The following is a 17,365-nucleotide window of genomic DNA, read 5'->3' as shown; positions in this document are numbered from 1 at the left end:
TCCCTTCTTGTTGGTAAACCTCTTTCGGGATCAAACTCCAGTAGCGAGCACATGAAACACTGTTTGTCAAATTGGTGTGAGTAATTTCTATGCCAAATTCTTCCCATAGATGTGTAGCATAATCGATATCCAGACCATAGTACAATCCAACAAGAATAAAATAGATATCCAATTTGGCTTTATCTAATCTTGAACTTCGGCCGGTGAAGCACCGTAATACAATCCCAAAAAGAAAACTCCATACAGAGGAAAGACTCAACTTTTTAAAGAGATTTTTTCCAGTCTGAACTGGTTGATGCCCCCATCTCATTGATCATGTAAAGAACTTGATCATTAGTAGCTTTATAAAAAGTACCTGAAACAAGCAACTTCATAATTTGGTCAAACTGCTTCCTCGTAAGCTTTCTCATATTGGAATTCGCTAGTTGAAACGTGACAACCTTTGTGGTTTTGTTTAACACCGCTGTAGAACTAACAAGATAAATCCAAGACATTTGAACTGCAAATGAAGAAGATAACATTGTGGATAGAACAGAGTGATTTAGGGCTAGAATCAACATCTGTAATTGTTCTGGATATTGATCAACCGTTGGAAGCAAAAGAAGATTCGTGTTTTGAATCTTCATCAGGGGTTGTGAGATTTCTTCTTCATCAATGGTGTTTGTGGGATCAACATTGGTTTGAGGAGCATCCATTGGTGTGATTGCAAGGATTGTTGGAAACGTTGAACAGTTGGTGATTTTAGGAAATTTGTTCTGAGAGCATAAAGTCTGAGAATGATACCACCAATTTCCTTTTATAATCGACAATATTTTTTAATTTAAACCATAACCAATAATAAACTGCCATGTATTTGCGTTGGTTACTTAACCGGTCACCGTAAAACAAGCCACGTCATAAAAGTGATCATCACGTTTTCCTCAAATCCTGTGAAGATTCTGAACCGTCAAGTCCGCCAAATCTTTCGTTGTTCCCAACCGGATAAGAACCGCCACTTATTTCGAACTGTGATCAAGTACTTTGTATTGTTTCGATACCAAGAGAACATCATTCCTTCGCATTGAGGGTAGGCTCGTTCACTTTTGGGACTTGAAAGCAAAATCATATGCCCGAATTTGCGAAATCTTGGTTTCGATTTGGTATTACCCAAAACCCCAAGGATTCCAATGCAATTATGTACCAAAGAATGAGTGAGAAGCAAAGTAAAAAAATGTGGATTTTTTGATATCAAATAACATTTGATATGAAAGCAGTTGGATATCAAGAGAGATGACGAACTGCTTATGTGGTTTCCTGTGAACTACAATCGAATACTCATTGATGAGCATTGAATGACTTCTTTTTCATTGGTTTCGATAGGTAGGATCAATTTTGCTCACCATCACAACTTAAAATAAGTGTGATTTAATTGAACAAAATTACTTAGATGATCAGTGTAGTCAAGAACAAGTATGGTTGGATATGATTTGAAAGAATAAGTATAGTTGGATATGATTTGAAAGAACAAGAAATCAGAAAGATATTAAGACGGAAATCACATTCCAAAAAAATAAAATAAAGAACTGGATCTTGTTGGGTAAAAAAGTCTTGGTTTTAGAACATTTTATTAAGATCATGTAAGTCGAATTGGAATATGATTGTGAATATCAAAAAGGTACGAAAACAAGTGTTTCGTTAAAATCTTGAACAAAAATGTTCACTGTCAATTCCTTGATTAGTTAGGATTTTTGTGTTTCACCATCATCATGGAAGAATGACTCAGGATCATAAACACAGAGTGTTGCAATATCTACATTCCGGTACGTTTCGACCAAAGATGTCGAGGATATGCAGTGAAGCGTGTGATCATGAAAGAAATTTTGGTGAAAATATTGTGTTTAAGAACTCATTGTACCTCTGCAAAATATATGGACTTTGCAGAAATCTCTTTATTCAATATGAGAAGAGAAAGGTAGCTCTTCGACTAATGTGAATATAGCCTAATTGGGAAGGAACTTTCATAGTGAGAGTTCCATTGAGGGTTCGAACACATAACGTCTATGAGGCTTAAGGTCAACATAAAACATGATGCTTCTAGGGAAACTTAACTAGTACATCAGTTCGAATGAATACATGTCCCTTAGATAGATATGATCGTTAAACATGCACCTCAGGAGTACATTGTTACAATGAGACATAAATTGTCAAACAAAATATGAAATAAAAACAAGAAAATATTTTTGAGTTTTTGTTTTTGGAAATAAACTTAAAAAAATAAGAAAATCTTTTTGGATTTTTGTTTTTGAAAAAAAAAATAAGAAAATAAGAAAATCTTTTTGGATTTTTGATATTTAAAATAGAACAAACAAAAAAAAACTTGTAAAATGTTACCAAGTGATGTTCTACATGTTAAGTAGCAACCCCAATGATGTTTCTCATCGAACAACTTTCTCCCCCACAAAGCGAACTGAGAGTGGAACGATTCAGAAGAAAGTCGAATGCGAACGCATGCGAACACTGAACTGTAACAGTAACCTCTGAATGATTCAGAAAAACACCAATGAATAGACACCTTTTTGATCAAGAAGAACCTAGAACAAAACTTGCTTCGATTATCCCCAATCCATTCAAAATCCTTAAGAATGACTTCTCATCTAAAGGTTTTGTAAAAATATCTGCAAGTTGATCCGTTGTTTTCACAAAATAGACCTCAATGTTCCCGTCTTCTACATGGTCCTTTATGAAGTGATATCGAAGAGGAATGTGTTTAGTTTTCGAATGTTGGACCGGATTATGGCAGATACGAATAGCACTCTGCGAGTCACAATACAAAGGAATTTTCTTCATATTGATTACATAATTGCGCAGTTGGCTTTGTATCCAAATTACTTTTGATGTGCAAGCTGCAACATCCACATACTCTTCTTATGCAATAGAAATCGAAACACACGTTTGTTTCTTCGATTGCCATCTCACTAGCTTTCCATCCAAAAATTGACATTCGTCTGTTGTGCTCTTTCAATCAAGTTGACAGCCACCTAGATCTGCATCTGAGAATGCTTGTATAAAGAATCATGTCTTCGATGGATACCATAAGCCCAACGAAACTGTTCCTTTGAGATAGCGAAAAATGTGCTTTACAACATTGAGATGGGGTTCTCTTGGGTTCGATTGGTACCTAGCACAATTACATACAACAAACATAATACCAGGTCGACTTGCGGTTAAATACAAGAGCGAACCTATCATGCTTCGATATGTCGTTAAGTCCTCAACAGGCTTATCCAGCGAAGGATTCAAGCGAGTGCCAACAACCATCGACACTTTCACTTTAGTGTTATTCGTTATTCCAAATCTTTCAAGCAGGTTACGCGTATATTTTTCCTGATTAATAAAGATGCCTTCCTTGCTTTGACGAATATGTAAACCTAGAAAATTATTACTTTTCCCCATCATACTCATTTCGAACTGACTTTTCATAAGCTCCTCAAATTCCTTAGATAACAAAGGGTCAATCGAACCAAAAATTATATCATCAACATAAATTTGAACAAGCATTAGGTGATCCCCTACTTTCTTTCGAAATAAAGTGGGATCAACTAATCCTTGTTTAAATTTAGCAATTTTCAAAAATTGGTCAGTGTTGCATACCAGGAACGAGGTGCTTGTTTCAACTCATATACTACCTTATTTAGAATATAACAGTGATCATGATACTTATCATTGACGAAACCAGGCGGTTGTTCGACATAGACCGTTTCCTCCAAAACTCTGTTGAGGAAAGCACACTTGACATCCATTTGATAAACAACAAAATCATTATGCGCTGCATAAGCAAGAAAAATTCGAACTGCCTTGAGTCGTGCAACAGGGGCAAAGGTTTCCTCGTAATTGATACCTTCTTGTTGAGAGTAACCCTCAACGACTAGTCTTGCTTTATTTCGAATCATATTTCCTTCTTTATCAGTTTTATTTTTGAAAATCCATTTTAAACCAATTAACGAAACATCCTTTGGTTTAGGAATTAACCTCCAAACTTTGTTTCGTTTAAATTTAGCCAGTTCAGATTACATTGCAACAACCCAATATGAGTGTTCTAATGCAACCTTTATTGTTTTTAGTTCTAGTTTCGAAATGAACACATTAAACATACAATATTCTTGATGAACATTCAACACTTCATTTTTAGCTCGAATCTGTGCTGGTGTTAAGACTCCAGAATGTGGATCACCAAGAACATGTTCCTTTGGATGATTTTGTGTCCGTTTATCCATCAGTGGTTAAATGGATCAAAATCTAAAGGTGCATCTTCGAAAATTTCATCTGCTTCTGAACCTTCTCATGCATTTGAAATATTGTCAGTGACATCATGAAACTTATTAGTTTGATCATTTATATTATCAGGATTTGATCCACTTGGCTCCCCCTCAACCAATGGATTTGAGTTCTGATGCTTCCCTTCGACATCAACATTGTCTAACATATGCTCCCCCTCAACTTGAGCTGTTGTTTGCACATGCTCCCCTTCAACAGTCAAATCTTGATTGTCATCATGTAATGTCGAACGCAAGTGTTGATGGGTTTTGAGCATTCTAACACTCCTAAGTGTACATGCAACCCTAAATACCTTGGATCTATGTTTTCTTTATTATACATGCAAATATGAATATTCCAAGGTATTACCCTATCTAGCATACAATCTTTGATACTTGGGTAATAAAACAAGTTAGAAGACATACCTTTTTATGTAGCTTGATTCCTTGATGCTCAAGAGCCGAGTGCCCCAAGTGTGATACCTCAAATGGTTCACACAACATCAAATGCACTTGGAATAACTTAGAGAGAAATGAACACTTCATGAAATCGGCTAGCTCTCACCATTTCTTCATAGTCTCATATGGTTTCCTCATGGTCACCGATTTTGACAAGAATAAGATGCTTATATAGTTTGTCACAATTAGGGTTACACCATGTAAACCCTAATTGTCATGGCCTTTCATTTCCATGATCCATGGGTACAAAAACACCATGGAGCATCCATGGAGCATCCTATGGGTTTTAGCCCAACTTGATAATCCATGGAGCATTAGCCCACTATACAAGTATGGATGATTTACACAATCAACACATATATTTAATTAGTCTCCTTTTGATCACTTAATTAATTCAAATTAATTCTTGATCAATACTGTCACACCCCTGAACCGGAACGACGGAAACGTTCGGGGGTGGTTGACGTCATGCGTAGTATCACAACAGTTGTATCATAGCAAGCATAGTAAACACAACCAAACATTGAATACATATATGAAAAAGGTTTACATTGTCTTAATACATAGTTTTGTTCATATCAAAAGTAAAATGGAAAGACGTGACTCTAACGCGCCGACTTCTCCAAAAGCCTGAAGGTACCTGTCTACTAAATCCCTGAGAATACAAGCAGTTTTGAAAATATATCAGCATAAAGCTGGTGAGTTCATAAGCATTTAGTTTTGGAGGAAAAATGTTCTTTGAAATCCTTTTGAAAAGTGTTCCTCAAGAAAATCCTATATTTTCTTATGAAAAACGCGTTTGAAAACCCGTTCCTTCCACGACTTCCAGGTTCGTACAGGATATGTACAATCCAATGAGTCGTGGAATGAATATGAATATCCGTTGGTTGTAAAACAATTCGTTTTGAATGGCCGGTTTATCCCGGGAAAATCCTATATTTTCCCTAAAGGTGGTTGGTTGATTATCCGTTTTAAACTGAGGTTTGCAAGTATCTACCATACTCGTGTATATATATAAAAACAGTTTTCTTTTAAAGACCCTGGTTACACCCAGAGATATATTAGTCTTAAAAACTAAATAAAAGAAAACCGTGATGAACTAAGTCCTGAAGATATTATTAATACCCTCCAGTAATCTATCGGTCATTACTTTGAGGTTAGTTCACTTGATTCATTATTACAAAAGTAAATTCCAGTTATCTAGGTTGTGAGTTTCATAACCATAACTGACTGGATATGGCCCGCAACGGCCGATATCCTTAATTACTTTGTCACCCGCAGACCTGCCGGTCCAACTGTAGCTAGCAGTGAGGTGCGGGATTGTCAGTCCCGTATAGATCTATACACAACAGTCACGCTCTCCCTACAAGAGATTCTGGTCACGAGTGCTAGTCCTCCACTCTGTTTCTTGTGGTGAGTGTTACCAAGGACGTGTCTCAAACATAGCCTAACAAATTTACAAGTAATAATACCGAAAATCCTGTTTATGATTTGCATGAATCCTTTATAAAATAATACATTTTACTATATGATTCACAAGTTCATTGTTCTAGTTTTGAAAACTATTTCTACGAGTTGATTTCTTAATCGTGTGGTAAAACTGTTTTCCGTGTTAAAAGCATACTGAAAATATAATTATCTTAAACAAAATAATATATTCTGAGCACAAGTTTCCTTGTACTTTTGCTTGTATTCCCCCCTGAAAATATAATTATCTTAAACAAAATAATATATGCTGACTGAAATGAAGATCCTCGAGTTGTTGCACGTGACACTTAACGGAATCCTATTATCAAATAAATACATATATGTATCTAAATTAGCGATTTCGTTAGATAACGTGTTAGAGAAACACTTGTATTCGGTTGAGGAATGTTACCGGGACTTGATCGAATCGAGGAAAGTGGGTTTTCAGCCAAAGGTACCACTTAGAAAGGTGTTTACGGCCGTGAACAAGGATTTACGGTCGACAAACAGTTTACGGTTTCTGAAGGCTTGGTGAGTTTACGGCCGTAAACTCAAGAACAGGGTTTACAGTCTTTAAAGGCTTGGACCGTAAACTCAAGAACAGGGTTTACGGTGTTTGAAGGTGGACCGTAAACTCAAGATCAATGGTGCTGTTTTCGAAGAGATAAGTGCTCCAGACGTTCCGAAGTGGCTCCAAACGGTGTTTCTCGATGTTTCCCGAAGTTTGAAGGTGTTTTTAGGTGTTTACGGTCAAGGTTCTTAGAGAGAGAAGGAGAGAGTTTTCGGCCAGAAATGTTCAAATGAAGGTGGAGGTCTCGTATTTATAGGGGTTTTGTGGTCGGTGGTGGGGGGTCCACTCTTTGCTGGCCGTAAACAGGTATACGGCCGTAAACGAGTTTATGGTCGTAAACTCACTTAGGCCGGATTTGATTGTTTTTTCGAGATATTAAGGTTTCCGCGCGATTTTTGGTTTTGACTCGTAAATAATTTAATTATATATAACTAGATTATTTTCTAAACCAAGAAGTTTGACGGAAAAGTTAATGAATTCGAAATTTTATTAACGGAAATCGCGTAACGGAAACGGACAAAGTTTCGGGTTGTCACAAATACTAATTAAATAATCTTATTAATATATTAGAACTTATAATATATTACCAAACCTTAAGTGTTATTTCTCTCATTTCAGTCTATCCAAATGCATGATGCCATGCAACCCAAATGGACCATGCCGGGTCGGGTCAAGTACATACCAAATATAGTTATGGACTTAGACACTAATCCAACAGTCTCCCACTTGGATAAGTCTAAAACTATTATTGATTATGACTTCAAGAACCGACTGGAAATCGTAGCTCTTTAAGCCGCTGTCGAACTCTAACGTTGAAACTGAACTCTGATCTTGTCAATGACTTGTCCATTAGATAAGGGATCATATATTCCTCCATTCTAGATATCATATGGACTGAGACATGGATTATAAATCATTCTCTCTGTCCATTTGTTGTTTCCCGATTTCCGATTTATGACGACTGACTAATTGAACAAATCAAATCAGTCCAGGCCCGGCCGAGCACTTACATTTGTCATCACTAAATCATCGAGGGGCCCATAGATATCGCTTTTATCCCGAAGGTAAAAGGAATGGATAAACTTCGACTCATATGGCTTGTTCTACTACTTGTTGAATCATACACAAAGGCACGTTTTATAACATCGAGTTACCAATGCGTTTTCGTGCAATCAATGTACAACCAACTCATAGTAACAACTCATATCTCTAGGTTTGAAGAATATAATATATTATCGTCTCATGATCACTCGTGATAAAATCCATGAAGTGATTCAAATGAGCGCGGGTTGAATCCAATACTCAGAACTTATGAGCACTCATGAGTGTTGTAGTACCTCTTTGGTATCTACAAGCCAACTCATGACAGTCTTGATTCATATCTACTTCCAACATATGACCGAATGTGGATGGTTTGAATAACTTAGTCATTTGGGAAGAATGACCTAGTTTATTCTGGAAGTCAAAACATGCAAAAATGAAACACAAGAATAATTGAATCTAGTATGGTATCAAAACCTATGAATATAAATAGAACACTTTTTATTTATAACCATACTGATTACTCATTATTCATTGTTTCGGTTTTATCAACTTTATACTTGAATTAAAAAGACTAGTTGTCCCATGATCCAAGCATGTACACTATTTTTTTTCTAAACAATAGTTTTGCCATACACCAAGTAAGCACTCTATGTTTGTCTATGATCTTTACTTTGTGAACTAGATCGATTAAACATAATTTCAATGATTCTCTTTTCACAATCCCAAATCCTTATCGAAAATGTAAGAATTCCAAATTCCTATCATTTACCGAAATCTGTTAGATTTTAAACTTATATGCATTGATCCTCTTGTAATGATTATGCACAAAGTCACAAAGACTTGTTAACAGATACTACAAAGTATTCCAATGGAGATCAGCTCCATGGAAACATCCTTCTTGCAATAAGTTTTTTTTTCTAATCTCACACTGATTGAATAACTTCCAACTATGAAACATTTGCATATTCCCATTTTGACTGTCATTCTGAACAAGAGTTGCCTCCTTTCAGAGTATATCAATATGGTCCTTCTAAAATTTAACACTATACTTCCAACTGTCCCTGAGCAACCAATCTTTGGTAAACCTTAGATTATTCTCGACAATTGCTTAATCATTTTAGTCATATCCAATTCTAGATTTTTTCCCCTTAATGCCCAGAGCATTTTGAAAATTTAGAAAGGTTGAATATTATAGCACATGCAATCGATCCTATATCCGAAGCATATGGGACATGATTCATGATGTCTCACATAAAGACATGATACTAGACCAGTCTTTTTGCTATAATATTTCTATGTCTATTTGCCAAGTTCACATAATTCAGATTATGAAAAGGGATGCCGTAATCATAATCGAATTTTAGAACGCAAATAATGGACCCATATATAGAATTTCCCTATGTTGAGCCATTCCAACACAAAATTCATATATATCCTTGACTAAAGATGATTAAAACCTCAATCTAAGCTTTTAGAATTGAAATGAAGTATAATTTCCTCTCCCTTAATTATAGCAAAACAACTTTTTCCCAATTGAAACTTTTGTTTTCTATAATTAACATTGCTAACTTGCAATACTTGTCATAATTATCATGCTCCCACTAGCTTTGACAGGTATCTAGAAATTAGCTGGACTTCTAGAAATCAATACTTTATTGACTTTCTTACCAAAGTTCAGATTTCTGATACGAGATTGCTTTGATAAGACTTTATCAAAATCATACACCTTATCTTAGATAGCTCACAGGTGTGTCTAAACAATTTTAGAACTATGAAAAGGGATGTCGTAATCATAGTCTCGATTGTTTAGACTTTTGCCATTTCTCATAAGTCCATGTTAGTGTGCCGGTTAACCACGCAAGCTCCACTAACGACTTTGAGAATGCAAAGATCACAATTGCTATCTTACTTAAAATCTACTTGGTGGAAGTGTTTCCTCACCATCATTTTCATGAATCGGAGAGAAACCTTATGACCCTTAGATTTTATGGTGTATGTGTTCTTATCCACGTGAATTTGTCAAGACCACAATCAAAAGACTAGGTTAGTGACAAATCCAAACTCATATGGATTGAACTTGTGCAATCTTAACTTCTTGCCACCTGGCAGCACAAGGGCCTGCCATTGCTTCCAAGTAGTTATGCAGACAATTGAGAACATGTAGAACTCAAATATATAGCCAACTTTACTGGAATGGGCACAGAAATGTCAACACAATAGGTTATAAACCTCTAGTTGTGTGCTAGTGATTAACAATAAATTTACTCTTGATTAGTTCTTGAAACTATTCAAGATCTTTAAGACTCCCACTGTCCTCTTGACATATAAGATTCTCTTGCCAAATATTCAAGAGATAGTGCAGATTCTTTATCAAGACAAACACTTCACACAATTAGCCTTAGTTGGTCTTTGTTTTATCCAAAACATCACAACTTCCCAATTTCAAATGTACAAGAGTAGGACACTTTTACTCTTACATTTGACAAGTGTTTTAAACCTTTCTTTGAGATATGTCACCCAACTTATAGTCTTGGAGTATGACTCTAAGACTTGTTTTGGAACGAAGTATGACTCATCTTCTTGATTTAACCATTTCAACAATTCATGACTCCTCTTCTTAGCCATAAGAATGCACTATGATTTCCTTAGACGACTAATTGTGATATGATTTCTAAATCATTAAGATGATCACAAAACCTGATACTAAAGTACTCTCCCATCTTTTTAGATTTGAGAAACTTTTATCTTTCTGCCTAACTTGATTCTTCTCATTCGTTCTGCCATACATCGAAACTTTTCCAATGCTACAGAATTATACTTAAACTTGTAAGTATAACCATATTTACTAAACATTAGTAAATCATGACGAATAGTCTTACCGATCTTTTGTGGTGGACTTGATCAGTGCACCAGAATGTGGACTTGATCCCTTAGTCCTTCACTTGACTCACATATACATGTGAACAAGGAATTAGTCTTAATTTTCCAAAGATGAAAATTCTCATTCATCATACTATACAACTTGCATGATTTCCAAGTTTCTATCCAACTGAAACCTTGGGTGATGAGAATCTTTCCTTATTTGGTAAATTTAGACACTACCACAAATGAAAGAAACAAATCCATTTTCCATTATTGCTATCAATGGAATCATATAAGCAACAATTTTTTCACAAATGCCATTGTAAGGATACTTAGAATAAATAAAATCAAAAATTTCCTTTTAATTTTAAAACTTTGCGGAAAAACTTATCCTTACAGTGCAAAAGCATATGAAAAACTTGTTGTTATCTATTCCTAAGCAGTATATCATAACTCCTAAGTAACAACTCAAAATTCTGATCACTAAACCATGCAATCGAGATCCATCTTCGTGATCAGAATCAGCATACACTTCCTTTTAAGTTTCTTCACTTTACTTTGATTCTTAAAACATCAACATGTGACCCAGTCACATCATGTAACAAGAATCTTAGAATAGAAACTTAAACAGAGTTAGATAGTGGACTTTACCTGAAGTTGGGTCAAACTTATTGACTTGATCAACCTTATGATCTTTCAGATAAATAGGCAGCTTCGCAATCAATGCCCCTTCCTTTGGCAATAGACACATATGGACCCTTTGGTAGGACTCTCTCAGGATTAGCCATTCTCTTTACCATTTGGTCAACCGAGTTGACTATGGACGATCCCTTTCCATTGGGAAGAGAAAGCTTTTACTGGGTATCCAATGTTACCATTGTCAATGTCCATTGAAGGTTTGGGAAGTTGATCTACTAATCAGATTTGCTCTGCCCGTGCTCCAAATCATTGCTGATTAAGCAACACAAAGCAAATAGATAAGATCATTAAGGGTCATGTCATAGTCCTTTACATAGTAGTCCATAAAGAACTTACTATGTGACTTAGAAAGTGATTGAACATCCAACTTTCTTAAGACTTTGACACCCAACTCTCCCGGCTTGTCAATATGTGACTTCATCTCCAAGATGTGAGCACACATAGACCTTGCTTGCCAATAGGGTTTGAGTGACCTTGAACTTGTGGGTTAGGGAGAATAATTGGAGGAGGTGGAGGAAGTAAAGTTCCAAGAGATTTTGGAAGATCATAGATGTCTGAACTAGACATCTTTTGGGAGATATTCAAGAAAGTTGACTCAAAGTCCTTAATATAACACCCAGTATAAAATATTAAGGCTAGGAACCAACACAATATTTTATAACTTGGAATAGGGATGTCGTAATCCAAGCTATATAATATTTGAAGGTAGGTGAATGACGATTCACCAATTTCCACCATGAAAAACGAAATAATTTATTAGGTTTTAATTGGATTTGAAACTCCTAGATCTTTTGAGATTCATTGAACTTTTCAATGGCATGTTTCAATCTCGATTGTGCCCTTCAAGTTTTGTGACTGGGATGCCGAGGATCATAAAACAAGGTGTGAAGTAACCATGAAAATTACTTGGTACTCTTAAATGTTTATTACTCAACCGATGTGCCGGTTAACCACACATGCTCCACCGGCCTATGATAAACTTTAAGAAACCCCTTGCCTACCTTGTTAAATCAAGCTAGTGTGCCGGTTAACCACACGCGCTCCACTAACCGACTTAAGCAAAGTGCAAAGTGTAATTTCATGGGTTAGCACCTTATTCACATTTTCCTAAGTAACTAAGATTGGGTATTAATAAGAGTTTAGTTACTTAGTATTTATCATTAATACTTTTAATGAAGGGAGAATTATAGTCCTTATCCTACCCGTTCGGCTAACGACCCTCCACCAGTCAAGGAAGCGGTGAGTGAGAGTGGACACCCATTAAACTGCCATTTTATAGGCAGTAACCTTATACCCCCCTTATAGACCGGCTTCGTGAATGAGGCCTACTAATGGTAAGATGACTTGCTCTTATACACACACATATATATATATATATATATATATATATATATATATATATATATATATATATTATATATATATATATATATATTATTAACTTATAATATTATAAAGTATAAGGGTTGAATTTTAACTTTTAAAATCCTAAGGGCTTAATTTGGAATTAAAGTATTCATGAAAGAAAACTTTTCAAATTCCAAAACTTGAGGGCAAGTTTTGAAACTATTCAAAACTATTCAATTACATAACTTATGTATTTAAAGTAGTTTTAATACAAAAAACTCTTCAAGTTCCATAACTTGAGGACAAGTTATGGAAGACTTTAACCATTAAAGAATGTGACTTTTCTTTATTCATAACCTATGGAAATATTTATGAGTTATATGAATCTTAAATGTGACTTTTCATCTAACTTGAGGACAAGTTACAAAAACACATTTTAGAATCAACTCTTAGATTAATTTGGATTAAAAACTACTATTTCACATAACCTTTCTATTAATCTAAGCAACTCTTAAGAACAAGATAATTTAATCAAACTTTTTCATGTAATTAGCCTAACCATAAAAACTAATATAAAACATGAATCTATTGACAATTATCTTTGAAATTGGATTAGCATGAACATTACCACATCAAAAACAAGTTTATAAGTGCAAAAACAGCTTAGGGTAATGTTCCTAGTCTAATTCCAGCAAAAACAGTCGAAGATATGCTGTCTGGGGGTCCAACTCGTCGAGTGCATGAACCAAATCGGCGAGTTGGATGAATTTAGCCTTGGACTCGTCGAGTCCCTTCATGGACTCGGCGAGTCTGCTGTTCAGACAGCAACAAACTTCATTTTTTCAGCCAATTTTGCAAGTATAACAAGAAAACAAGCCTGGATCTGATACCATTGATCGGGTTTGAGCATTCTAACACTCCTAAGTGTACATGCAACCCTAAACACCTTGGATCTATGTTTTCTCTATTATACATGAAAATATGAATATTCCAAGGTATTACCCTATCTAGCATACAATCTTTGATACTTGGGTAATAAATCAAGTTAGAAGACATACCTTTTTATGTAGCTTAATTCCTTGATGCTCAAGAGCCGAGTGCCCCAAGTGTGACACCTCAAATGGTTCACACAACATCAAATGCACTTGGAATAACTTAGAGAGAAATGAACACTTCATGAAATCGGCTAGCCCTCACCATTTCTTCATAGTCTCATATGGTTTCCTCATGGTCACCGATTTTGACAAGAATAAGATGCTTATATAGTTTGTCACAATTAGGGTTACACCATGTAAACCCTAATTGTCATGGCCTTTCATTTCCATGATCCATGGGTACAAAAACACCATGGAGCATCCATGGAGCATCCTATGGGTTTTAGCCCAACTTGATAATCCATGGAGCATTAGCCCACTATACAAGTATGGATGATTTACACAATCAACCCATATATTTAATTAGTCTCCTTTTGATCACTTAATTAATTCCAAATTAATTCTTGATCAATACTAATTAAATAATCTTATTAATATATTAGAACTTATAATATATTACCAAACCTTAAGTGTTATTTCTCTCATTTCAGTCTATCCAAATGCATGATGCCATGCAACCCAAATGGATCATGCCGGGTCGGGTCAAGTACATACCAAATATAGTTATGGACTTAGACACTAATCCAACAAGTGCTACCCCTCCACTTGATCATTAATCGAAACTGATACTCGTTCGACATTCACTCTTGAAGTTGATGTAGAATATGTGTCATCTTCTTCCCTTGTAACTGTCGAATCATCATAATGCTTCGATGCTTCAGGAACATGATTATCATTAGCATGATTTTCAACATTAATCGCTCTATCTGGAATTCCAAAAAGTAAATCATAATCAATATCATAAGAATTCATGATTTCAGATTCTTCATTTATTTCAGAAATGATAGGCTTTTGTATGAAAGAGTGTTCGACTCTCTTGACGTAGTAGTCATCGAAAGTAAGATTGAAAGTGTGTTCAATCTTTCTTGCTCATTTGTTCAACACCCTATCTGCAACAAAGTTGTGTGAATATCCCAAGAAAATTCCTTCATCAGCTTTCGACTGAAATTTAGAAAGATTGTCCTTGAGATTCATTATGAAACACCTGCACCCAAAAATATGAAAGAAATTAACATTAGGCTTTCTTTTGTTAATTATCTCATAAGGTGTGATGTTGAAATGATGATGAATAAAATAATGATTTTGTGTGAAACAAGTAGTCGAAGCAGCTTCTGCCCAAAGATATTGAGGCAAATTCGCATATGTAAGCATGGTTCGTGTAGTTTCACATAGAGAACGATTCCTCCTTTCGACAACACCATTTTGTTGCGGTGTGTAAGGAGACGAAAATTTATGCGAAAATTCCCAACTCAGTCACGAATGAATCAAGAATTCGGTTCTTAAATTCTGAGCCATTGTCACTTTTAATCCTTCGAACTTTATTCTTCAAACTCAACTCGATGTTTTTGATGAAGTCACTCATCACTTGAGCAGTTTCAGACTTCTGTCGAAGAAAGAAAACCCAAATAAACCTTGAAAAATCATGAACAATGACTAATATGTACTTCTTCTTATTGAGAGTCTCAATAGTAGAAGGTCCACATAAATCAATGTGAAGAAGTTTCAAAGGTTCGATGATTTTGGAATCGATAACAATTGGATGACCATGTCGATGTTGCTTTCCCTGTTCACAAGCAGCACACAACGAATCGTTATCCCGTTTTAAGATAGGTAAGCCTCGAACAAGATCATTTAAAACCAAATTATTAAGATTTTTGAAATTTAGATGGGATAGACGACGATGCCATAACCAACTGAGGTCAGAGGAAGCTTTCGACAACAGACACATAGAGGGAACTCCAACAATATGTTTTATATCGAGAGTGAACATGTCTCCCTTTCTTTTCGACTTAACAAGAATCTCCTTTGTTTCCTTTTTAGAGATAATATTGTCTTCTTCATCAAACACAACTTGATTATCAGTGCCCACAACAAGTTGCAAAACACTAATCAAAGTATGTTTTAAGCCTTTGACATACGCAACTCTTCACCGTGAGTTTTTCATTCGTCACTTTGCCATATCCCTTGACTTTACATTTGTTGTTATTGCCAAAATTTACTACTCCTGCATTGTCCAGCTTTCGAAAATTTCTCAAATTCTCCTTTCGCCCAGTCATGTGATGCGAGCATCCACTATCAATGTACCAATTCTCATCATATTGCTCGTCACATAATACATGTGATCAATTAGAATAATTTAGGTCCCCAAGACCTTTTGGGTCCTTAGACATTAGCTTGAAATGCATTATGAAAGGTTGAACCTATGAACCAACTTCGAACCTTAGACTTGAAACTGTCTATGAAAGGGCAATTTGGTTTTGAGTCTCCATACCAGTTACTCTCGAATTGTAATTCATCCAGTTGATGTGGTGGTAGTCCATCCTTTGATGGAGATTGTCTTGCAAGATCTAGTACTGATATTGTCGTTGATCCATCCAAGCCATTTCTCCTTTCATTTGCAATGTTTGTCCTTGTATAGTGCTCAACTCGTCACTGACATGACATAGTTGTCTATGTAAATGGGTGTTTTAAACAAACAGGAAGGACAAATCATCAATGTCTATATCTGGTGGGGGTGCAGCCCCCAATGCTTGTCTATTCTTAAATGTTCCTGCAGCCTGCCTTTCATTCGCTCACTGGTTTACCCGCTTGCTTTCCCAAGTAGGTTGATGTATCCCCCTTTGAGTGTAGGAGGATCTCCTGCTAAACTTCAAAGTAGAGGGTTCCATGTCTGGGATTGAAATCCTGGCAGTTTTTCTTTTGGCATGACGGTTTGAGAACCCAAGGAAAGAGCAAGTGGGAGTTGGTGGAGGTGAGGCGGATGATTCTTAATCGGTCACCATTATTACTTCGTCTACGTCATCCCCATCCATATCTTCTTTAGAGTCCTTCTCAGGCTCCTCCTCCATTTCTTCATCTGGATCCTACTCCGAATCTTCTTCAGGATCGATCTCAACTAGGGGAATGGGTTAGTACATGACTGGATGGTCTGGGTAGTAAAGGTCTCCTGGTAGCACATGAAACATAGGCTCGTCTGCTGGTGGCATGATTGCTCTCCATAAATCATCCATCTAAACGAAGAACTTTCAAGTATTTTAGTATCTCAAATATGTTACGCTATTTTATACACATATTAAAGAACATTTTAATTATTTATATTTATTGATTTGTGATCGTATTTTAAGTCTCTTAAATCACCAAGATTTTAGTTTATCAACTACTTGGTTTAAGTTGGATGATGCATGAGGCCCGACCAAAATAAAACTTAGGTGCACAAGCTAGGTTTAATTGTGGCATGACCTATGTCTTATGAAACCTAATTGAGTATTTGATTTAAATCCTTGTGTTTAAGTTTATTTAATTTTATTAGATTCCTATAAAATTTTTGGGTCAAAAAGTTTTAGTTTTAATTATTGTAGAGTAAGGATATACCTAGACGTACTAGAGCAAGCCATAGACTACAGTTGTATTTTTATTAAAAAGAAGATACTAAGTTCTCTATAGTCTATAACTCTGATATCAATCTGTCA

Source organism: Lactuca virosa, chromosome 2 (genome assembly GCF_052849685.1).
Source record: "Lactuca virosa cultivar CGN04683 chromosome 2, Lactuca_virosa_CGN04683_v6, whole genome shotgun sequence".
In the NCBI taxonomy this organism is placed as follows: Eukaryota; Viridiplantae; Streptophyta; class Magnoliopsida; order Asterales; family Asteraceae; genus Lactuca; species Lactuca virosa.
The sequence above is the reverse complement of the archived record's forward strand: the minus strand, read 5'-3'. Positions refer to the sequence as shown.